At 34.7% G+C, this 26738-nt stretch overlaps 1 non-coding gene and 1 pseudogene across 1 annotated transcript; both read right to left on the reverse strand.

Annotated features, from left to right (window-relative positions):
- Window positions 1-12941: 12941 nt before the first annotated feature.
- On the reverse strand, window positions 12942-13218 carry LOC143404437 (small ubiquitin-related modifier 2 pseudogene; annotated as a pseudogene).
- Window positions 13219-18748: 5530 nt separating this feature from the next.
- On the reverse strand, window positions 18749-18851 carry LOC143405290 (U6 spliceosomal RNA). Its single transcript, XR_013092010.1, has one exon. It is a non-coding gene; the product is annotated as a U6 spliceosomal RNA (small nuclear RNA).
- Window positions 18852-26738: the final 7887 nt, after the last annotated feature.

The raw sequence follows: 26738 nt of genomic DNA on the forward strand, positions 1-26738 counted from the left end.
TATTGAGCAGATTTGTCTTGTAAACTGCAGTTTTTCACACACTGCTCTAAAAGAGTAATTTCTTGAGGTAATCATTTTTCCTTAGATGGGGATTCAGAAATGGAGTAGATACTTATATAAGTTTTAGGTTGGGAAAAATCAATGTAAATGTTTCTGAAGCAGATTAGTCCTGTATTCTAAAGATCAACCTATTATTGTATCTTAAATTTACCAGCAAAACTGTGAGAAATTTTCTTGATGTCTTGTAATATTTTATAAGAAATGCCTTGTAACAAACTCTATACCCAAGCTTATAGGCATTTAAAGCACAATTTTAAAATTTAATTTAATTTTATCTAATTTTATTATGTTTATTTATTTGGTACTGGGGATTGAAACCAGGGGCGCTTCTTCATGTGCTACATTCCCAGTACTTTTTATTTTTTATTTGAGATAGGGTCTTGGTAAGTTTCTCAGGACCTTGCTAAGTTGCTGAAGCTGGCCTTGAACTTGCATCCTCCTGTGTCAGCCTCCAACTGGGTGGGAATACAGACATCCATCACTTCCCCCAGCAAAAAGCACAAGTTGTACAGTTTTTTGTATTGTTTTGTTTTGTTTAATTAAATGCTATTTTCTATGTGTATATCACTTGATTTTATGCCAAGCACTTCATAGATACAAGGTAAATATTAATTAAATAAGAACTGTTGTCATCTCCAGAGTAATTGATTTTTTAAAATTGAGTTTGAAGACACAAATTGCCTAGATCAATAGCGTGAGGTCAAGAATCCCAAAGTGTCCAAGATCTGGGAGATAATCAACTGGCATAGTATTCTTTCATCAACATTGAAATATTTCAAATTAATGAAAACATACCAAAACACTCTTGTTTTTATTAATTCTTCTCTTCAAATATATTATTAATCTAGGCTAGTTGGGCAATTTGAACAAGTGTCATTGGAATATTAATTAAAATAGCTAAAGTTTTAAATTGTCATTTTATGTTTCAAATAAAAAGAAATAAACAACAAAGTTTTTATAAAAGAAGAATAGAAAATTTTTTTAAATAATATGTCTTCAAAAGGTGAAAACCTTTTCACTAATGTCCTAGTGAAAAAGTATTATTAGAAAAGGAGAGCACAATTTCATATAAACTTGGATCACCAGCAGCAATATTGCCATATAATTCTAGGCACACTTATCAGTGGGTATGTTGGAATCTCATTATCTGTACCTACTCAATGGCATAGAGGTTCCTGGTTGTTATTTTACTTAGATTAAACTGTGTGTGTGTGTGTGTGTGTGTGTGTGTGTGTGTGTGTGCGTGCGCGCACGCATGCAACACATGTAGATCAGTACTTTTTTTGAAATTTTGAGATCACCATTCATATTCATCTTTAAGTTAAAAGTTCTAATTCACGTGTATACCTGCAACATAGAAGCCAAAATTTGAATCAGCTCTACGTTAAATGATGAACTAAATATATTTCAGTATTTGTCAGGCCCTAGTTGGCTAGCTAATATTCAAATCAAAATCAGAATGCTCATGAAAACCAAATGCAATCTAAAGAGCAACATCTTAATCCTATGAAATTGTCTCTGATTTTTTAATTGTAAAATTATGTTATTTTATTAGAATAATAAATAATTCATAAGGTATACATATGATGAAAATAAATCTGTACCTCTCTGGTTACAAAAAGCCACACATAAAGTTAGAGCTTAATTTTCTTACCCAAAGTTTTCTCTACTTTTTTGTTGATCTGATCATTTATGGTCTTTAATCTGCATATATATTTGACATCATTTGTGAATGCTTTATGACCTACTGCAACATCTTGAGGTTGGTTTTACATGTTATATATAACTCTGCCACAAAGAGTCGTTTATAATAGGCTTAAAATCCATTCTCACACTAATGTCCTTGTATTATCTTTCCAGTGTCTAAGCATAATGTTCTTTGCCACCATTAAGCTTGATGAGAGCTATTTGGCACATTCATGAAAAATATCAGCTTCTCTTCTTTAGAAAACTTGAGAGTTAGCCAAAGAAAAATCATGATTTGGATTTTTTCCCCCATTTTCCAATGGTGAAACTAATAAAATATCAACCCCTAATTTACATTTTTAAAAAGAGCACTAAAAATGGAATAATCAAGAAACCTACAATAATAAAGGCATAAATAGCATCATCAAAAATAATTTCCACCCTCTGAGAGGTGTAAATCCTTTTAATGATAGGTGACAGGCAGGAACAGATTCATTAGGACTTTTTTAAAAATAAAAAATCATGTCCCCTTTCTGCTCCAAATTCTAGCTTCAGGTAAACATGCTTTTCACATTTACTAAAATCACAAAGAAAATGTTAATTTTTTTTGCCAAAAGTACAAAACATAGGTAAAGGCAAAGGACAATGAGTACACAGGAAAAGTCCAAGAAATTTTGTTCAGTGAACCTTGAGGAAACATCAGCTGCAGAGAAACAATCTCTTCACTTTTATTTGTATAACATTTTTTAAAAGAATTTTTGTCAACATCTTTTATTAATAATCATTAACTGTCCTTTTAAACAAAGACTACTAGTCTGTAAAGGGAGAGGTATAGAGCTTACAATATCTAGAATTCTCCTAAATTTTTTTAACATTTTTTTTTTTTTAGTTGTAGATGGACATAATACCTTCACTTTGTCTATTTATTTTTATGTGGTGCTGAGGATCCAACCCAGTGCCCCACAAGTTCAAGGCAAGCACTCTGCCACTGAGCCACAACCCCAGCCCCTGCATGACATATTTTTAAGATATCTTAAATTACTAGAAAACAACAATAGCAACAACATATTAAAACAAGATCCAGATCAATCAGGTAGAAAAAAAATAGCTAAAACAGTATCTATCACTACCACACAGCAAATTATTAAAATACTCTCATGATTCAGGTTTTTATGAATATAGTTAAGTGTTCAGCAAATTCTATAATATAGAAATGAGATACAGGTTGGGTACCCTTATCCAAAACGTGTTGGACCAGAGGACTTTCAATTTCAGATTTTTTCAAATGTTTGAATATTTGCATATATATAATGAATATTTTGTTTGGAGATCAGACCCAAGTTTAAACACAAATTCATTTGTTTCATATATGCTTTCTGCACAAAACTGAGGTCAATTTTTACAGAATATTTTCAGTGCCCTGTATTTTGGCTGTGACTCATCATATGAAATTAGAGGTAGAATTTTTCATTCTTGGTGTCATTTTGGTGCTGAAAAAGTGGTGAATTTTGGAACATCTCCTATTTTGTATTTTTAAATTAAGGGAACTCAACCTGAATTACAATTTTACTGAAGCATAGATTCATTTCCTCAAAAAAAAGTAAGTTATAAAATAGTTTTTTTTCCATAGGTGGCCAGACTTCCAGTCTAACTCAGTTCATAAAATTAAGTTTTAAATGAGAATGCCTTTAACAATCATTCTTAACTATCCCTTAAAAATTGAAAAAAAAAATTGTTGGAAAACTTTTTAAGGTATTGTGTAGGTTCTTTGGTTTCTGAAAAACACTGTGATGTTTGATATCCATGTTAAACAAAAATACGAGCTCTTATAATATGAAATCAATAAAATATGTTAATACATATCCTCTTTGACCGATACTCTTAATCTGTGGATTGTTTTAAAAAACTAATTTTTCCATCTTTTCCTTTTCTCTCTCATCGCTTTTGATGTTTTCTTTGTGTTTATACTGAACAGCCCTCCATTTAGAAAATGTACTGTGTGACTTTAAGGTAGACTACTAAGCAAGTTAGAAAGCTCACGGGAAGGATGTGTTCAGAGGAGGGAAGAGACTGACTGAGAGGGAAAGCTTTGAATAAAAAAGTGAGCACACTAGATGGCATAAAGGCCACACTGAGTTTAAGTTTGGCTCCAAAAGTGAAGTGTGCTCTCTTTAACCAGAGTAAGAGATATAGAAAGAGAAAAGGTGATGTTTCCCATACACAGAGGGCAAGGCAAGGTCCTGCTGAAAAGGATTTCCACAATTTGAACTTGTCTGAGCTGGAAAGAATCTGAGAAATCCTATACTAGTTTTTATTATATGAAGAACAGGACTGAGGTCCAGGGGTATGAAGTGACTTTTATTGAGTCAAACAACAAGTGGCAAAACTGAACTGAGATGCTTCCTATATTGTTTGAAAACACAGTTGTTCACACAGATATCTACCCAGTTTGCAGTGAGTCTGGTATTTTATACATGAGGAGGTAAGAATTTTGAGCTATTCTGGATACCTGCCTTTGTAAAATATTGAAACTGTGATTATCTTGCATATTTATGTCAATGATTATTTTGATGACAAAATTAAAGAATTTGAAACAGTTCTACAAATGTAAATAATGCTACACAGTTATCAAGCTGTTATGCCTAGTAATAATATCTTGTTCTCTTCTGCATCATGTATGATGGGACAATGTGTGAACTTTCTCAGGTGTTGCTCCACGGATTAGGAGAGAAAGGATGGATTAGATCTTATGAAACTAAGTAGGGGATATTTGACATTTTCATTAACAGAATTTAAAGAGCCATAATAATGCCTACTCCTTGTGTGTTGCATTGTTTCACATCCATATGTTTAATGGCTATAGTTAAATACTATTTTTGGTAATTCAAATCATTTCTCTGAGATGTTTAGTCAGCATGTGTTTTAGTCAGCGTTTTTGCTGCTATAACAAAAAAGACCTGTCAAAAACAATTAGAGGGAAAAAAAGGTTGATTTGGGGGCTCACAGTTTCAGAGGTCTTAGTTCACAGACAGCTGGCTCCTTCTTTGGGGTCTGAGATGAGGCAGAACATCATGGTGGAAGCTGGTAACAGAGGAAAACAACTCAGGATGTAGAATCATGAAGAAAAGAGAGTTCTGCTCAACAAGGACAAAATGTAAACCTCAAAGCAATGTCACCAGTGACCCACCTCCTCTAGTCACATCCTATCTACATACATTTACCACCCAGTTAATCCCTATCAGGAGATTAATGCACTGATTAGGCTAAAGCCTTAATAACCCAGTGATTTAACTCTAAACTTTCTCACCTTGTCTCACAAATGAGATTTTGGGGGACACCTCAGATCTAAACCATAACAGCCTGTGATTTGTAAATAGCTGATCAAGCTAGAACACAGTGACTGCATTCTTTAAAGTCACTTAACTGAAAATACTTGTTCCGAAAATATGATTTGTATTTCACAAGATATACTAGCAGAAGTGCATTAGAGCAAGGAAGGAAGAAAAAATAAGGAGGAAGGAAAGTGAAGGATGAGAGGGAAAAGAGGGAGGCGAGACTAAGGAAGGGAGAGAGGAAGGGAGGAAAAGGGAAAAGAAGGGGAGGAAAGAAGAAAGAAAAGAATGACAAGCATGGTGGTGCAAGCCTGTAACCCCAGTGGCTCAGGAGTCTAAGAGGATTGCGAGTTCAGACCCAGCCTCAGCAATTTAGGGAGGCCATGAGCAATTCAGTGAGACACTATCTCTAAATAAAATATAGAAAGGGCTGGGGATGTGGCTTAGTGGTTAAGCACCCCTGGATAACCAAAAAAAAGAAAAGAAAAGAAAAAAGAAAGAAAGAAAAAAGAAAGAAAGAAAGAAAGAAAGAAAGAAAGAAAGAAAGAAAGAAAGAAAGAAAGAGGAAAAGAATTGGGCATGGAGCATAAGAAGAGAGAAGAGAGGAAAGAAGCAGAGGAAGGAGACATTGTTTTCAGTCATGCCAGCTATTCTAGTTTAGACCTGTGGTAGTTTGTGCATGAACTTGAAAAGATCTTTCAGACTGTTTAATGTGGTTTGCTCAAATAAGAATCACACCTATTGTTATGCAGAAATAGCTCCACACTTTACATTCTATACCTGTAATGTGAATAGAATTTCCCCTCCTCTGCTTCCCTCCCTTACCTTCCCTCCCTATTCCCACCTGTCCTTCAGTCACCACGTCCCTGATTCAACATTATCTGGGGAACATTACCCCAGGTAACATCATTAGGTCACTCAAAAACAAGTGCAGATGTTCAAAACATGATATATTTTTATGAGTTTGACATTTTTTTTTACTGCAATTTTTCCCTCAGAAGCTAATTCAGTTTTGTTGAAGAAATCTGTTATTTTACTGTAAAAAACTACACTTTCCAGGGAAAATGGCAACATTTTCCCCTAGGCCAAAATGGTGGCTTGTGAATTCTCTCTAAAAAAACTGAAAGTTCATGTGAAGTCATCATTTTCATATGAACATCCTATCCATCTTCAGTTTTTGTTTTGTTTTGTTTTGTTGTTTTTTGGCAAAGTAAATTTTGCAAGTTCAGGAATAATGCAATAACTCCAACTTTCCTAAAGAACAGATCACAAACTTATTTTCTTTATATTCTGAATATAGTACTAGAAGATAGAGTAACCAGATCAGACATTGATACAACCAGAAATATTAAAACCTGTCACTTTTCTAAGCATTTGTTTGAAGAGGTATAGGATGTAGCAGATTATTTCACTTTTCCTCTTCTCATTATCAATTTTTCTCATGCAAGATAAATTATCTTTAAATTGAGTTATAAAGAATTTTCTATGACTATTATAGTAGGCTAAATGGTGGCTACCATACCTTAAAGGACATACCCAAATCCTAATCCCAGGAGCCTATGACTATTGCCTTTTGTGGCAAAACTTATGATTAAGAAAAGATATTGAGACATTTGTCTCATCCAGTATTATCCAAATGGGCCCTGAATCTCATCACATGTATGCTTACAAGAGAGACAAAGAAAGCAAAGACATAATGTGACAGTGGAGTGAGGATTACAGTAATGTGGCCAGGAAACAAGGAATGCTCAAGCCACTAGAAGCTAGAAGATGCAAAAACAAATTATTTCCTGAAAACTTTGGAGATAGCACAGCCTTACCAATACCTGGCCATCAGAACTCTGGCCTCCAAATCACAAGAAAATAAGTTTCTGTTATCTCAAGCTACCAAGTTTTGAGCAATTTGTTATCTTAGGAGATGAGAACATCCATAAATGAAGACTTAGTGAAAATAACCAATAAAGTGAAATTTTGAAATAGCCTATCAAAAACCACCTACTATAATAAGAAAGCAATTAAATTATCTATATATTGGTATGTGTTTGCTTGTTCCAGCTGCTAGTTGGTGAATGAAAAATCATTCAAATTTTCCTACTGAAGACTTTAGGTCCCCCTTCCTTATTTTTGGAGTTAAATCTAGAAATTACAAAGCAATGAAAATGAAAACAATGGTGTAAAATAATTATTGGGTGGAACAAAAGTATGATCTGGAGAGCATGTAGCATTATGGCGTGTAACAAGATAAAAAAGGAAATTATCTTCGGCCTCATTATCCATGTTCTACTTCCTATCTAGCACTGAGTGGGCAAATCAATATTGGAAACAAGATGTTTTTGACATAGGAAGTAACTTCTTTTCTCCTTTATTGGCAGGAACATTAAGACTTTCTAGAACAAGAACAAACTATATACCCCAGGGATCCCTGGACAAAAGCTTAAGAATTATTGCCCTGCTCAACACCATTTATAACTACTATTCTGTATGATCATTACTGTAATTCAGAATTCTGCATGTTTTGGGTATATTGGATTGAATAAAATACCTTCTTGAAATTAAATTTACCTATGTCCTTTCACTTCCTTCAGTCAGTCTGGTTAGTAAAAATCAAAATCACATGTGTTTTTCATAACTGTTTTGAACTGTGCAGATCTAGATAGACCTTGCTGATTTTTCCTTTGATTAGTCTTATTATTAAGAAAGATGTTTTAAAAAAAACTCTACGGATTTACTTTTTCATCTATATTTGCTTCATTTACTTTTAAATTACAAACCTATATTATTTCACGAGAAGTATTTTTAAAGTATTCTACCTTCTCTGTGAATTAAACATTTTATATTATAAAGTAGTGGTACTTTGTCAACTGCTGCTTTTTTTTCTCCATAAAATCAGTTTTGATAATAGCAAGGCAATGTTTTGGTAGATTGTGTTGACATTTCAGTTCTTCACTCTTTTCTCAGTAGTCTGATCCAGCATCCTCATACTTTTTCATGAACCTTCCTCCTCCCAATGTGGTCAAACTATGTTAAACTACTTTGGGGACATGCTTTGATCAACAAGATCTTAGCAGAATTTGACATTTGATGAGGACTTCCATAGTAAAATTGAATTAACAGATCTAGAAGTGGGTTGAAAGATATTTAAAGCAGGACAATAAAGTAATCCTTTCAAAATATTAATCCATCAAATGGATAAATGCAAGTGATGAGGTACAGGTCTCCTAAGCTATTCATTTCACACTGAACATACAAGATGACCTTTTGGGGGACATCTTGTATCCAAACCATTACACATATTTTACTCCAATTTATTCCATAGTACTTTACTTTCCCTTCTGAAACCCCTCCCTCTGTTCCCATTCCTTAACTCTTCTAGTTTTCCTTTTGTTTATTTACAAGTACATGTTTTTTTTTTTTAAATTGGTGCATTATACTTACATAGAAGAACTAAGGAATATAATCAACCAAATTATGCTATTTGTATCGATGACCAAACCACAGTGAATTCTGCTTTTATGTACAATTAGGATTGATTTTTAACACTTTTTCTTTTAGTGATAGAATTTATACCACCTACTCTATTTTTTACCTCTTTCCTGTCTTGATTTTGTTTGTCTGAGATTTTTGTTTTGTTTTACATTGTCTTAGGAAACATTTTTATGTAGATTACAAATTATTCAGTTGCTTTTCCTTAATACATTTAACGTTTTATTCCACTGCTACTGGTTTCCTATTACTTCTGAGCAAACAGATATCAATCTAATCATTCTATTTTAGTGGGAAATACATTCCTCTTCTTGAGTTACTTTAAATTTATTTTGGTCTTTGATGTGCTACGATTTTAATGTAATACAACAGGTATAGCTTTCTTCTTAATTTAATCTTCCTAGGATTTCTGAACCTGAGAATTATTTTTTATTACTCATAGAAATTTTGTTATCTTTTTAAAGATTGCTATTCCAACATTCTCTATAATTATTTTTTTCCTTAAGGCACTGTGATTATGTATATAGAATGTTTCCAAGCTAACCTCTATGTCCCCCCAAATCAACTTTATTTCATGTTTTTTGTATTATAATTTCTTTATCCTAGGTAATTTAGTACAGATTTATATTCTAATTGCTTAATATTCTCTTCAGTTTATTTGATGTGTTCATACCTACTTAACAAATCTTTATTGTTAGTGTCATTTTCAAATTTCCCATGTCCATGTGAATGTCTCATTTCTATAAGAAAGGTCTAAATTTCTTATGCCATGTTAATTTCATATCTATCTACAATATTACAATGTCTCTTTTTAAATTTTTTTATTAGTTGCTCAAACATTACAGTGATCTTGACATATCATACACTTGATTCAAATGGGGTACATAATCTTATTTTTCCACATGTACAGATTGTAGGATCACATTGGTTATACAGCCACGTTTATACATAGGGCCATACTAGTGTCTACTGTATTCTATATACAATGTCTCATTCTAGTTTGTTGTTTCTAATAGCCCTGACTCAAGTGTTTCTTGTTGTTGTTGTTGTTTTTGAGTATTTAATTGAAAGTATTTGTGCATTGGTTTTAAGGAGTATTCTTCCAGAGATGCTTTGAGTTTGCTTTTGCCAGCTAGTTGAGAGAACAATGAAATAAAGACAATATTTAAGAGCTGAAAAGATGAGAATTATGATTCCTCAAGAATTGTTGGAAGATGGAGGGAGAGAAGATTAGTAATCTTTGTTTGCCATGAAGACATCTGCCCTCCTGAATAGCATAAGCTTCAGGTTTTAATAGTTCTTGCATGGAGAGCATAGAGGATAAAGTTATGAGTAAAGCTAGGTATAAGTTTGGGTCAGAGAATTCACATAAAACTGAATGTTGGCTAGGTGCAATCATCAACAGTGAGCTAGAATAAAACAATTCACCACAGAAACAAACTAGCTTTTCTCTGCCATGTCTCTGGTTAAAGGGGAACATATCTCTTCTGATATTCCTTTAGGACAAGTGCTAATACAAATAGAGATAGAATTTGTATGATTTCATTTAAAATCTTCACAGTGAAGTTACAACTTAATTTGAGAAGGATGCAAAACTGAAGAGTATCTTGGTTTTCTTTAATTTTTTTTTCTTTTTCTTTATCTTTTGTGGTCCTAGAGATTGAACCCAGCACCTCATGCATGATGCTAGGCAAGTGCTCTGTCACTAAACTATATTCCCAACTTCATATATATATATATATATATATATATATATATATATATATATATATATATTAATTCTAGTCTAAACTTCACAAGTGAGTTTTAAAATTTCATGTTTTCACATTGCTATCTATTCTTTCATTTCAACCTCAAGAACTCCCATCTGGTGGGGTCCATGGGTAGGCTTAAAGCTGGAGTACTCAGTCAGGCTGACTTATTGCTCAGAGCTACTGCAATGGTCCTAGAGCCTGGGTGCATGGGTATGGGCTTAGATCCTACTTGCACAGGTAAAACTGAAATTCTGGGTCCACAGACACTTACCTGGTACCAGGGTCCATGGGGTGGGTCTGGCAACCAGGTTCACATTGGTAGTCTAAGATACTGAATCCCTAGGGGTTGGCATGAAGTCTACGTCCACAAAAGCAAGCCTGGTACTGGAGTGAGCCCTGGTACCTGGGCTCATGGGAATGGACCTAGTCTTGACTCCATAGGCACAGCTCTGCACTAGAACCAAATGGAGGTGACTTGGTACCTGAGTTGATCAGAGGTGTCCTAGAACTTGGAAGTAGGGTTTAGGTTGACAAAGGCATAAGGATTGGGGTCTTGTTGCAAAACATTATCTTGCCATTATTTGCATTTCCTAACATTTTTAAATGGTCAAATATTTTCAAACACTTTCTGGATTATATGTAGTCACCTTTTGTTATAACGTAAAGGTCGGCTTTGCCTAACAAATAGGCCATCTTGGGCTTTCTATAAGTCCATTTCAATGATGCTGATAATGAGGTCCTCTAGGACAAACCAAACTGACCATAAAGACAGCACAAATTCCATAGAGGCTATTCTGAGATCTTAAGTTTTTTATCATTGTGACATAAACATGGCTCAAACAAAAATTGGTATTAGAACTTGGAGGGCCCTTAAAGTTAATCTATATACCTGAGAGTTCTACTAGGTATAGCCTTTGAAGTAAACAAATGAAAAATTCTAGATTTAGTGCCGGTTTATTGAGTCATATTGCTGCAGCTATCATTTAATATAGGGCATTTTTTTAAATAAGTAGAACATAAAAGCTAAGACATAAATAGTTTAATGAAAGTAAAAGAAAAAAAAATATCTTAGTGGACCAGAAAACCAATTTTCTTTGGATAATAATAACATTTTTAGTTCCTTTTCTTAGGGAAGAAGTCCATATTAATTTAAAAATACAGATAATGTCTGGCTTCTGATAATCTTTAAATGAACTAAACTAATGCCCGAGGCTCTGAGAAAAAAATAATTGATGTTAATGATTAACACAATTTTCAGATTTGGGGTCACTGTATTCAGGGCCAAGGTCTTGATCCCCTAAGTGGCTGTGATTAACCAGTGGTCTGACTTGTGCCTGCTGGAAGGTTTCTCTCATTTCCGAGGCAGTATTATTTCATCAGTCAGTTGGATTCTGTCCAGTTTATTTGGCAAAGATTTTGTAGGACCATGCTGTGTCCATTATCTTTTCTTGACAATGATTTAATCTCATTGCAAGAGTGTCAGAGCTGGTTATTATGCTAGGCACACTATTTAAAATTTGGAATGGTTACTTCATTTTTATAAGAGATGACATTTAGCAATAAGAATAAACCATATCTTCATAGTAACATGAAAATGTTTAGTTAATTTATTTGCCTTTTTTTTTGTTTGTTTTTTGTTTGTTTGTTGTGTGTGTGTGTGTGCATGCCTCTGAATGTTCCAAGTGCTCCACTGAAGCACATACTTTAAGGATAGAGATATAATAAGAAGTAGTTCTCTATCTCTTAAGGATATGTTGAACATTTATATGTCCATTTTTATATATTAATTTAATAAAATTATTATGTTCGAGGCAATGGGCTAGATTTTCTGAATATAGAAACTAATCAATACATAGTGCCAGCCTTGAAGGAGCATATAACCAGGGATATTGTAGATATTTTCAAAGAACATGAATGTTCACTATTTTGAATAGTGTTTGTAAACTTTCTTTCCTTTTTTTTTTTTCATTTTAAACAAGAAATTTATTTAAAAAAGACACTTGAAGAGAAAACTATCTAGGAATCTTTTTTTTTTAAGAGTAATTTATTCCTTGGGCTGGGTATGTGGCTCAAGCGGTAGAGTGATCGCCTGGCATGTGTGCGGCCTGGGTTCGATCCTCAGCACCACATAACAGCTACATACAAAAAGTTATAAAATCGGCCTTGGTTTTACAATGATAAATGAAAAACATTAAAATTCTCCAATTGAACAAGGTTGGCAAGGATTTTTATGTTGTTCAAGTTTTTGGGTCTTTGTTTTTGTTTTTTGTTAAAACAGTGAGCAAAATAACTTACTGGAATATAAAGATCAGAGCCGAATGAGCATGCCACTAATAGAGAAAGGGGATATTTTCATAGAACCAGTATTTTTTCCCATCCAATCTCCATTCGATGTCAACCAAAACATATCATTAGCCATTTAGTTTTTTTAAAATGCAATATGCCTGTACACATACACCTGTTACTTTATGTACAGTAAAGGAATGGGGAAGGGAAAAATGAAAGAATAGAGAAAACTATACTGTGATAGTCAGGATGTGATGGAACCAAATTGCAGTTGTCTAATTGAGAATGTATTCTTGGTCTGTAAGGATAGAGTTCTGGAGGAAAGTAGCAGTTTCCCTTCTTAGTAGACACCTCCTGTCTGCTGCTGGAACACATCAATTGTGTCTTCATCCTCCATTTCCAACTGTGCAGGTGTGTCTGTTTCATTAATTGGCTGCTGGAATCTGATCTGCCTCATCAACAAACCCTGTCCTTCACAATATGCTTTCATTAGTTTACTAAGTGGTCTTTATCTTAAACAGCACCACAGAACCATCCTGCCCTGCCGCCACCTTCAAGTTAATATGTATGATGGTGGTTCTCAGTCTTGACTCTTTCTTGGGCCTTTGGTAGGCCATGGCATGCACCAGAGTCTCTTCAGCTGCTACTTCACAAAAGAGGTACCAGGTCTGCGCCTAAAGAGCACACAAACAGCTCCGTGTTTGTAAACTGCTAAGTCAAAAATCTATGTCATTCTATATTCTTGTTGAGAAAATTTGTCATTGCTTGAGCAAGACCAAATGTTGCCTCTTATTTTTTCTCTAGTCCACCGTGATTTTAGAGTATCTTCTGTGACCTCAGCCCACAGGCAGAGATAGATAATAATAGTAGCAACAAGAGCAACAAAAATTCAAAATACATGATATGACATGATAGAAGTAACAGGGATTATGATATTGTCTGTGGGGAAAAAAAGATAAATACTTTATTTCATGGATATCAGGAAGTTCTTGCACCTGTAAGTAGAATAATGAAAGTAGCCCTCTTTGAGAAGTAGCATTTGGTAAAACTTTCCAGCTGAGCAGGTAATAAGACACCAGAATGTTGGGATAGAACCTCTAAGCAGAGAGAAAAGTGATTGCTGAAGCCTAAGGTATAGCTGGTCAGCTGGAGAATAGGGAGAAGGCTGTTGAAAAGAAGCTCAGAGAGTGTGAGAAAGTAGGAAGAAGATTCAAGGTCAAAGGAATATTGGAATCTATAGTTGTAGCAATAGCCATGGTGACTATTATAATTTTTTAAAAATAATTTTTTTGGGGGCTGGGGATGTGGCTCAAGCGGTAGCGCACTCACCTGGCATGCGTGCGGCCTGGGTTCGATCCTCAGCACCACATGCAAGCAGAGATGTTGTGTCCGCCGATAACTAAAGAATAAATATTAAAATTCTCTCTCTCTCTCCCCTCTCTCACTCTCTCTTTAAAAAAAAAATAATGTTTAAAAAAAATATTTTTTTTATTGGTTGTTCAAAACCTTACAAAGCTCTTGACATATCATATTTCATACATTAGCTTCAAGTGAGTTATGATAAAAATAATTAATATGAGCTGGGGATGTTGCTCAGTTGTAGAATGCTTGCCTAGCATACATGGGGCCCTGGGTTCACTCCCCAACACCACAAAAATAATTATAATGATTATTAGTTTACTTTTTATTTAATGTTATTGTGGTAAGAACACAATATGAGATCCAGAACTCTATTCTTTCAGATTTTTAAGTGTGTAATTTGGTGTTATTTATCTATAAGCAAAATATTATACATAAATCTCCAGAGTTTATTACTCATGCATAACTCTGTACCACTGATTATCAACTCCCCTTTTTCCTCCTTCCCTCAATTCCTGGCAACCATCTTTCTATTCTGTTTCTATGAAATTTGAGTTTGTATTATATTTCATGTAAGTGGACTCATGCAGTGTTAGCCCTTCTGTAGCTTACTTATTCCACTTGAGAATAATGTCCTCAGAGTTCATCTATATTGCCTCAGATGGCAGAACTTCCTTCATTTTATGGTTGAATAAAATATTTAATTTTATCTAGCTAGGCATGGTGGCACATGCCTGTAATCCCAGTGGCTTGGGAGGCTGAGGCAGGAGTTCAAAGCCAGCCTCAGCAAAAATCAAGGTGCTAAGCAATTTAGTGAGATCCTTTCTCTAAATAAAATACAAAAAAGGGCTGGAGATGTGGTTTAGTGACTAAGTGTCCCTGAGTTCATATCCTGGTACAAAAAAAATTAATAATATTTAATTTTATCCATATCACACTTTTTAAAATCTGTTCATCTATGAATGGATATTTGGACTGCTTCCACATCTTGGCAATTGTCAACAGTGCTGCAGTGAACAGGAGAGTACTAATATCTCTTCAAGATTCTGATTTCATTTCTTTTTGATAAAAATACTCAGATGAGGGATTGCTGTGGAATCATATGGTAGTTTTGTAAATTTATATTTCCCAGGACCTCCATTCTGTTTTCCATAATGGCTTCACTATATAGATGCATTTTGCATTCCTGTCAATAGTGTACTTTAGTTTTTCCTATGTATAAGACAGGAAAGCATTCAGACAGTATGAGTAGAGGTGTGACATAACCTGATTTATGTTTAGAAGGATCATTTTGGCTGCTTGGTTGAGAAACTGTAGAGCAAGAAAAGGAAGTAGGAAGTTGGTTAATAGAGTATTACAAAAATACTCACAAGGAATGGCAGTTACCTATGTTCTATTAAGGTCATTTCCAATTTGAAATATGCTCATTTCACACTGTAGCTAGAGGTGAAGAGGAGAGGAAAGCTAGAAGAACAACGATTGCTTTGTAGTTGCTGTTTTAATATCTCATGTCATTTATTGAATGTGTACTATGTGATAAGCCCTCAGCTAAGCAGTTTCATATTCAGAATTATTTCATTAAAACCCATAAACACATATTTATAACAGTAATTTTTAAGACAACAATCTGCCAGAACTCGAATTCAGCTCTATCTAACCTCTGACCTCAATGCTCACACTTTTAACCATATGCCACAATCTTGTTAGCTTTTCAATATTCCTCAGTTCAAATTCTTTATACATCCCCAATACACTCCCTTCTTAATTATTAAATAAGTCATCTAAGCAAATCATGTAAATAAGGTCTCTGGAAAAGTATAACATAAAGTGGCTAGGAATGATACGGGCTTGCCAGTCTCCTCTTGCCCTTCTGCATACAAAATAGATAAAATTACACATCAGATTTCTTTCATTTCCATTTCTTAAAAATTGGAAATATAGCATAGCAGAATATTCATTATAGTAAATTTCCATTATAACAAAACAATTTAATAGTCTTTGAAAGGTGATGGGAACTGAAACATAATACTTAAAATACTACCCAGTTTAAAAGCTATCCTTTCCTGGGTCAACCAGTGTCACTAAAAGCTTTCTAAGTGGAGCTATGGCAATTACTTTAACTCCTCAGGTAATAAGGATGTCTCTACTTCAGCTTTCCATCTCACATACAGATGGATAAAAGGAACAAGGGCAGGTTTACAGTTTAGACAAGTGATAAATAAAAGGTACAGACTACTCAAATCATATTTTTGAAAACTGTAGTGAACAATGTGTCTTGGGGTGATGACAATCTGGTTAAGAAATCTTAAGTTCACCTATTTAGTGCACTCTCTGAGTTTGGGAAAAGGTTCACAAACATCCCATGCCTCAGTTTTCTCATCTCTGTTAGGGGCATAATGTTCAGTGTTAGTGGAAGTTAAATGAGACAGTGTATGTGGCTCATTCAAGGGAGAGTATGATGATTAGAACTAATTTTTCTTCTGTGTACATGGAGCAATATCATTATCTGCTGGGAGCCATTAGCCAAGTAGGTATGACAATTTCCTTGCCAGCGTACCCCATGTTGCTTAGTGGAAGGACTCGTGGAAATAGGACATTTTGCAGTGACATTGCATGTAAGGTGACCTTGCTCTAGGACCAGGGTGGATCCGGGTTTAGGGCTTTCCCGGTTTAGGAAGGTTATTCCTGCTGGGAATAGGGCGTATCCTGCTGCCTGAGTTCCTCTTGAGTTCTCACGGGATTCAGACAGTATTTTGGGGAGACAGAAGCCCAGTGGAGGTGTGGATTTGGGCAGAGAACGTGGATTTCCCCAGAATGTGTTTGGAGAGGGCCGGTGTGAGTTCGGGAATAAAGAATTGCTGTTTGAATCTACAAAGCTGTGAGTGGCTCGTGATTTTGTGCCCAGCCAGACTGCGGCAATTATCTATAAAACAAAAGTAAGAAGAATCTTTACACAAAGGACATCATTTTATTGGCATAAATCTGATATTAAGACAATGATTCAGTGCTTCTCCTGATCTAAGAACTTTCTCATGCATATAGTTCATTCAAGCTGGTTGGAATTGGCAGGACCACTTTAAGGAATATGCTTCCACTACTTTCTGTTCTACTTTTCTCTGGAGATAAACACTGAATATCATTCTGCAGAGCTGTCAGTTAGCAAATTTATGCACATTGCCTTTCTCTATACTTTTAGTAAAGCTTAATCTCTGTAATAGAACTTTTCACATCACAGTGCCAAAAAGCCGAGGTGGCAATTATTATCAAAATTGAACAGAGTGTTTAACACCATATGACCGTTCTCTTCTGCCAAATTTTCTACAAAATAAAAATTTAGGAGTATAATAATTCAATGAATTTCTTTTACCTGTGGTCATTTCTATTAGACTAAATTCATAATGAGACTGCTGTAATTATTTGTCATATTTCAGTCTCAGGAGCACACTAGAATGAGGTTTTGATCATGTACTCAACTGTGGTCATGAGTTTTCATATCAAAAAACTAATCTTTAGGAACTGGACGTGGTGGTGCATGCCTGTAATTACAGCAATTGGGGAGAATAAGGCAGGAAAATCAAAAGTTCAAGGCCAGCCTCAGCAATTTAGTGAGGCCCTAAGAAACGTAGCAAGACCATGTCTCAAAATTTCTAAATGGAGGAAGGGAGGGCTGGGGATATAGCTTAGTGGTTTAGTGCCCCCAGTTTCAATTCTTCATTCCAATAAATAAATAAATGAATAAGAATCTTGGCTTTGGTAATCAAAGAAACAACAAAATACAGTAACTCTACTTGCAAAATAAAGTCCGGAATATTAATAACTTTATCTTTACCTAATTTTCAAAGCAATTATAAACTTCTTATATAGAAAAATGCAAAATTTCTTTTTGTGTATGTTTACTCCCCTGCAAAATATTTTCATGTGTTTTTGATAAAGACTGAGAAAAGGAGGAGAATGTAAATGTTGCTTTTTTGGAAACTCTGTTGGTCTTCATCACGTTAAGAGAAATAAATCGAACTCGGAAGGTCAAGGGTCATGTTTTCTCTCATACGCAGAAGCCAGAGAGGAAAAGGAAAAGAAAGTTTATGTTTAATTTTGACATAGTGTCCAACTAAGATTCCTAAGGGGACTGCCTGCCTTAGTCTTCCAAGTAGCTGGGATCACGGACATGTTGCCTTCTCATAATCATTTTCCATGAGTGGATTTCTTCCTTTCTTTGAACACAATCCAAAGTAAATGCTTGATTTATTCATTCTTTTATTCCCCACACAGAACATACAGGTCAGGAGTGTTGGTGGGGAATATTTATGCTGAAGATGTTATTTACTTGGCCTTTTCATGTGTTAGATAAATAAGTAGATTGGAAAAAGGCAGAAAAGTAATCAGTTTAATAGATTTATGCCATCTCCCTGGTTCTCAACTAAGGGCATATTTTACCCCAAGGGATATTTTGCAATGTCTAGAGACTTCTTACTTTTCTGAGTTGTGCAACTAGGGAGGGATTCTACAGGCACTGAGCAGGATGAAGCAAAGGATGCTGTAAAATATTCCGAAACACAGAACAAAGCTTCTCTAGAGAAAAGAATTATCTAACCTAATCTGTCCATGTTATAGAGATTGAGAAACCTTCCTGTTATCACTTAAGATGAGAAATCTCTCCTTCTCCATTGCAAATTAAAATTTCAGTCTTTCAAAATAAAAAGCTTATAGGACGTAATTCCTATAAATTCTGAGCTTCATGATGCCTTTATGAAGTGAAGTCTAAAAGAGAAAGATGACTCTTTTTTAAAAAAAAATATGGAATGCTCCATGAATTTGCAGGTCATCCTGGTTCAGGGGCCATGTTCATCTTTTCTCTATCATTTCAATTTTATGTTTTGAACTACTGACGTGCATAAACTGACTTTTATTTTTTTATTTTTTTTTTTTTTGAGTTTTTATTTTGGTTGTTTTATATGGTTTGTTTATTTATAACTTTTTATTATAAACTGACTTTTAAAGGCAAACTCGAGAAGCACAATTGCCAAATAGAGCTCACACAGCACAACACAAGTCCTGTGCTATGTTTCCTAAAAACTACACCCTCTTGTATACTCCCATCATGGGGTTAGAGAAATAAAAATTCAGGATTGGCTGAAGTATGTTAGATTATTACACAAGTTTTAAAATAATTACTTTTGAACAAATTGTATCTTGTACCAGGACCAGAAGTGTAAAAATCTGGGTCCCCTTTCTCCCACCTCAGAGTTCAAAAGGAAATGAGAAATAAACCAACAAAATTTTTGACATAACTTCCTATGCAGCACCGGTAATGTTTTCTCCGTCCAATTGTTGTCTCAAGAGCTCTTCTCCTAGCCAGTCATCAAGATTTGAGTTAATGATGGGTTGGGATGCCCTCCAGCCAGCCTGACTGATGTCATTTAAAAGTTATCTCCCTATAAGAGCTGGTGACATGACTCTGGTGAGGCCATCATTGAATCCAATTAAAAATCTTATTTCTTCCATGCTGTGAGAGAAAACAGGGCCCAGCCCTTTGTTCCAGTGTTACTATTCCATAGCATTCTACAGAAGGTGCACTTGCACTCGATATGTCTGCTCCTTGGGCTCCTCATATGCAAAAAAAAAACCCCAAAAAAACAAAAAAAAAAAACCCTCAATGCCCAAGGTCACACATGGACATTCTTTCACCTCCAGATTCACAGATGGGATTTTTCTCCTCCTAAGAAGTAATAAGATAACAATAAATGAAAATGAAGAAAAATAGCATGGTTATTCATGTCCCATTGTAGATATTCAGAGATTTTTCTGCAAAATGATAATTTTTACATGAGAAGTACAAATGACTAGTAAAGTAGGTCAGGCTGGAGTGAAGCTCTACAAATTGCAGGTACCCACAATTTGCAGTAATATTTCTGATTTTAAAAGTAACTTTTGAAGAAGGGTCAAAGAAGAATTCAATGTGATAATATAATTAAAGACATTTTCAATAAGTCAGCACTTATTTTAGTTTAGTTTTCCCCTTGGAATGAAAACTGTGTAGGCAATTAGTTTAAATTAGGCTACGTGGGGATATTATTTGTATAACAAAAATAAGTTTCTCTTTGTAATTAAATTTAATGGTGTTGCACTGGAGAGAAACTGAACAAATTTCTTAGACTTAAGTGTTCTAGTCAACCCAATATTCTCCAATATTCTGAGATCCATTGATATAATTAGTCATTTGGCTACCTCCTTGACATGGTGTGCAATTTTAACATACTAAGCAGATACTTCTCACTACTGAGGAATTAAAGTAAATCATTTTTCTCTGAGGCTTCTCTGAGTTCCAATGCATCCTAGGTTGTTTTGAAGTTGCTAAAACCTTACTTTTGTTTTAATCCTCCTAAAGAATGTGAAGAACAGCTTCTAATTATCATGTATCTGCATATGCACATGAATTTAAGATTGAAACTTTGGGACTATTCATATATTTTAAGCCCTTGTTCATGAACTAATTATTCATTAGCAGGAACCTTGGTATATAACATTATTATGCACACATACCCACACACACATACTCATTCACAAAATATATATTATGTGTATGGTGCATTATTTAAAATTTTACAAGTAGTATGTGTTAACTTTTATAATTAGGAAATAAAATAAATGGAAACATACTTGCTATTCCTTGGCAAATAACATCTAGATTTGTTTTATTTTTTCTAGATACTGTTCATAGAAGCAGATGGAGCTGGTTTTCCAGTATCAAATTCTTCTTCTTTTGACATTAATAGGAACAAGTTATTATATATTAGTGCAGGCAAGGTTTTGTGATGGACAGTTTTGTATTCCTATCCTCTCTGTCATTCATTAGCTTAATATTTCAGGTATGTTACTTACCCTATTCATGTTGCAGCTCCTTTATCTATAAATTAAGGGAAATAATAAATATAGGATTGTTTTAAAGATCAGATGAATGAATATACTAAAAGTACTAATTATATAGAAAGTTTTAACAATTGATATTAATGACTATAATCAGTACTGTTTTTGATGTTGTTAACAGCAAAAGCCAAGGAGAGGATAAGTGCATGGAAATTAAAAACAAAAAAAAAAAAAAAATAACTGATGCTTTTTTGCATTTATACGTTCATAATCCCCTACCAATTACTCCTGCCTTTAAAGGGACCAAGGTTCATGAAGCAATTCCCAAATGGATACAGTTACTTTATTTCCACCTTGCCTTTCCTTCAACCTGTTCTCTAGGCCGCAGGCGTCCTTTCCTTCTTGATGCCTAGATTGTAGCTCATCACCATACAGATATCAACCTTAAGGTATGTTTATTCACAAAGCTATGCCCGCTCTTTCCAACTGCTCACTGTGCATGGTGATTTTCATCAATGTCCTCCTCCTGCACTTCCCCAACCAATGGGAACTCTCGGGGAATCCCAGGGAATCCCCGCAAGAACTCCAAAGTAGTGCGAGAACTCAAAAGTAGCAGCCGAGGCGGATAGTAATGCCTCGCCTGTCAACTAACAATGTTGGCAAAATGCCAGGGCCCATACAGACTTGGCCATGGCTCTCAGCAAAAAATAATAGTAGAAATAATGGAAAAATATGGTTAATGTTGACTTCCAATAAAATAAACAAATCATACTAGAAAAATATGCTGAATTCATTCACTTGTTTATTCATTCACTAATTCAACAGGCATGTTTTTTTGTGTATTGATTTACCTAAAATTGCTATGCACTAAAAAAGAAAAATAGATAAAATATGGCTTTAGCCTTCAAGCTGACATATCTAGAAAGGAAAGCAAACATATCCATAAAGAAGTGCTACATACACTAAATGTTATAACAAATTTATAAACTACTTCATTTTTTTTTTTTTTTTTTTTTAATTTTGAGGCAGAGTCTCACTAAGTTGCTTACGACTTCACAAAGTTGCCAAGGCTGCCTTCGAACTTGTAATCCTCCTGCCTTAGTCTCTTGAGCTGCTGATATTATAGCCATGTGGCACCACAGCTGACTTTTTATAGCTATTTTTGTGTGTGGATGGGTGGGGTTTACTGGGAATTGAACTCAGGGGCACTTAAAGACAGGGTCTCACTGAGTTGCTTAGTGCCTTACCATTGCTGAGGCTGATTTTGACCTTATGATCCTCCTGCCTCAGCCTCCCAAGCCTTATCATAGCTTTTTGAAGAGAGTGATCTATGTCTCAAAAAGTTCAAGAAAAAGTATAGATGAAAGAATTGATTATAAAAATAAATAAATGAGAAATTGCTCAGTTTATCAAGCCAAGAAGAATGAGGACCTGTAAATAATTGTTTCCTAAAAACTGTAAAATTCATGGATAAAAATTATAGAATGTAAATAAGACAGACACACAATTAAAAAAAAAAGTTCTGAAAAAAAATAACAGATTAAAATACAGAGGGATAGAGCTAAAATATATGATATGAGGAATCTCTAAATCAAAGTGGAATTTGGGAAAGAAACCATTAGACTGGAAGAAATAAAGATAATCCTGACAGAGGCACAGCTGGAGTTGTATAGAAAAGGTTCAGCAGAGCCACTTTCTCCAGGAAAAGAGGAAGGACACAAAAACTTCAGAGGCCTATGGAAAATGACAAATATTTTGGAACACAAAAAGAGAGTTTGAAAAGCATTTCAAATAGGGCTAAAATGAGCTGTTGGAGGTGTTTGCTAATGCTGTCAGATTGGGAAAGGATACACACATTTAGAAATACAGATCTGAAGTTGACTTCCCAGAGTTGTGTTTTAAAAGATTCATGATTTCCACAACAAAAAAGTTGTTTTTCTCTACGTCTGTAAGAAAACTCCCTGTGAAATTTTATCATTTCAGTGGCTTTGAGTTCATTTCTTCTGGAGTTGGGGTAGGGTACTTGGGTATGGCCCCTTGAGGACAGCTAAGACTGGCAGTGCTTGTGAATTTCTCAGAAAGAGAACTTAAAAAAATACTGTTATGTTTGAAAATAAAAGGAAACAAAAGAAAAGAGGAAAAGAATGATTTAAATCCTGAGAGGTTGATTTACCATTCAAAGTTTGGTACACATAATCAGAAACTTCCAAAGAGTCTCATTAGTTAGTATAACATTTGATATTTAGGGCATAATTTGTTTAACATTTAATATAGGAAGCTAGGAAACAAAATTACTTTAAAAAAATGTACCATGAAGTTTGTGCAAAAACAATAAATGTGAAAAACCTAATACTAATTTAGTTGTGACACTAAATACAGCAGCTAATTTTCTCAGTGCCCCTAATGTAAAAGTCTTCAAAACTTAATGTGAAAAATATTAAGTAGTATGGTTACAAGTCAAATCCATATACAATTCTTTGCTATTTGTCGGAGAAATAATAACCAGTAATGACAATTCTTACAATGTTGAAGAAGATAGTTAAGTTGTAATAATATTTACCATCTTCAAAAAACAAATTATTAAGTGAATAAATAAAACTCAAACAGGCTACTTATGAAGCAACTTATTTTCCTTATGAAACTAAAATAGAAATTTACAAAATGCTAATATTTTAAAATAAGAAATTTCATTTATTGAAATATTCATTTAACATACATTTTGTTTTATTCAATATTGATATACTTAATAGATGATATATTTTATCCAAACCTAGGGTGTAAATGTAGGCTTCTAATTAACAGGTTATAGATGTTAGGAAATGAATAATACATCTGATTTAATAGAGAATGAACTATATCTGGTTCTGAAATTGATTGGTCTTTTTATTGAGAGATTAATCCATTTCAAAAGGTGATGCATCTTTAATATGAGTTAAATCAAATCTACATTTTTTTTTTCTTAGCATGCAAAGGTATCACAAGGAACAAGTTTGCCCTCAAGTGGACTTCAAAGGCAGATCAGAGTTTCCAAACAGGACAGGAGAAAGAAAGTTGAGATCACAGGTTTATGTATTCAATTTAATAGAGAGGAGGATAAAGAACAAGTCTTACTCCTTATAAAAGATAATTCCCTTACTGTGGGAGCAGGTTATATTTTCCTAAGTACTCCATTATATATTACATTATTGAAAAGACAATGATTTCATCAGCACTATCAAATATTCAAGAATTTTTTGGCAGCCATTATTTTATTATTTTTTTAGAATGTTTGAGGGCAGCAACTTTTGTCCTTAATTACATTAAATGACTTTGAAACTCTTAATATTTTGATTTACAATAGATATTCACTACATCTAAAAATCTATAGCCAAACGGCAGTGACATCGGCAAGATGGTAGAATAGGTTTCACTACAGATAGGTAAACTAGGAAACATTCACAGAAAGAACACTGTGGTGTAAACTCCAAAAATTGGATATAAGCCCAAGTCAGTTCCATGGGCCACAGAATAGAATAAAATCCACATGGAAAATGTCAAAGAAATGTTTCCACTTGACTTGATTATGGGAGCCTTATCCCAATCAGTGAATTCGTCCTCTGATGGGATTAAATTAGTGGGAACTGAAGGTAGGTAGGGTGTGGCTGGAGGAGATGGGTTAATTGGGGCGTGCCTTTGGGGTATATATTTTGGAATTTTCTGCTTCTTAATCATCATGTAAGCTGCTTTTCTCCCCCACACTCTTCGATCATGATGTTCTACCTCATCTTGAGGCACAAGGAATGGAATTGGCTATCTATGGACTGAGACCTCTGAAACATGAGCCCCCAAATAAACTTTTCCTCCTCTAAAATTCTTCTGGTCAAATCTTTTAGCCACAGATGCAAAAAAAAACTGACAAAGACACACAGAGGATTCTCACAGTTTATAAGACGGAAAAATAACTGGAGATGGATACCAAGCCTCCCCAGTATTCTGAGACATTTCCCATAAAGTTCATTTGGATCTCATCTTAAATGAAGCACAGGGGAAAACAGAATAGTTGTACCACCTGGTACAAAACACGGAAGTAGAGCCCATAGCAACCAGCAGGCAGAACTTGGCAGTAGATCTATGTGTACCTGTCAGTGGTAAAGCCCAGTCAGAGATGCTAGAGAACAACTCAGAACACTCTCAGTGATGATCTTGTCCTGCTCAGAAGAGGAAAAAAGTTCTACCTGGCTTCATTTCCCAGTCATCTAGCCTACAGGACTAGCCTCAGATGCTATCCTGAAGCCCTGATAGAATAAATTATGATAAAAAGAGCAGGAATCAATGTCTACACTTGGAAGTTTAACAGTCCTTAGTGCAGACTCAAAGTTCACCCCTAGACATGGCTTAGGAAACAAAATTACTTAAAAAAATGTACCATGAAGTTTGTGCAAAAACAATAAATGTGAAAAACCTAATTCTATTGCACAGTGAGTTACAGAAAAGAGCAGGAGCTAGTTACACTACATCCAGGAGTTTAAATAATCTTCAGCTCAGCAACAAAGCCCATCGCAAGATACTGCATAGCATGGAGGCAAATCTCAATGATGCCCATCCACTGAGCAAAGAAGCTGGTCCTATCCATCCCAATCAATGTCTCCACTTAAACTTGGGGTTTCTCTTGCAGGCCTGTATGTTTAAACTCAAATAGCAAGAGCATCTGGCAGGTGAAGGAACGTGTTTTCTGACCAGGCCTACTATGAGGAGTGCCATCCAGCAGCTCAGCCTGATTGCAGAAGGCAGCCAATTGCCCAATTCAAACTCAGAGCAAGGCAGCAGTCCAGATATCTTTGCCTGTTCAAGGTCATTACCAGCCAGCACATATAACCATCAGAAGTTAGATGAATTGGTGAAGACCTTTTTCTACCAGAGACATTTGTTAAACCTGAAAAGGCAACTCTTTCCTCAGATGTGCAGCCAAGAATACATGGACACAAAAACCACAAAAACTCAAACAATGATGACATCTCCAAAGGAAAGAAACAGATTTCCAACAATGGGCACTGAAGTAAAAGAGATCTATGAAATGGCAAAGAATTTAAGGATATACAGGTAGAAGAGTAAATGAAATTTACAGAATAGGAGTTTGAGGAAAAATAGAAATAATAAAAACAGAAATCCTAGAGATGAGGAATATAATGATTAAATTGAAAAATATAATAGAAGCTAAAATAGCAACTCAGTCAGGCTAGAAAAAGAATCAATAAGCTGAATTACAGTGAATTACAGGATCAAAAAAAAAAAAAAGAATGAAAAAGAATTTTTAAAAATCTACAAGAATTATGGGACCCCATCAAGAGATCTTACCTATATTCAATAGGAATTCAAGAAAGAGGAAAAGGCCAAGAAAGTATATTTAAAGAGATAGCAAAATTTTCCTAACTTATGAAAAGATGTCAATATCTAGGTATAGGAAGCACAGAAACGCCATTCAGTTTCAACCCAAACATGAGTTTACCAAGACACATAATAATCAAATTATTAAAAATCAAATACAGAAAAGAGAGAGGCAAGAGTAAAGAAACAAATAACATGTACATAGGTCCCCACACTATTATGAGTAGATTCCTCAGCAGAAATACTAGAGGTCAGGAGAGACTGGAATGTATATTTAAATTGCCAAAGGAAAAAACAAAACCAAAAAGTTGCCAACCAAGAATGCTTTGCTCATCAAAGCCATTTTTCCTAATTGAGGGAGAATACAAAAACTTCCCTAGACAAACCAAAGTTAAGGGAGTTCATCACTATTAAACTTGCCTTACAGAAATCACTTAAGGGAGCTCCTTAAACTGAAACTAAAGGCCACTCATTTATCACATAAAAATTAGAGAAGCACAAAATTATATGGTTAAGTAACAGAGCTGCATTCTGAATATTTTAAGATAGT

Source organism: Callospermophilus lateralis, chromosome 7 (assembly GCF_048772815.1).
Source record: "Callospermophilus lateralis isolate mCalLat2 chromosome 7, mCalLat2.hap1, whole genome shotgun sequence".
In the NCBI taxonomy this organism is placed as follows: domain Eukaryota; kingdom Metazoa; phylum Chordata; class Mammalia; order Rodentia; family Sciuridae; genus Callospermophilus; species Callospermophilus lateralis.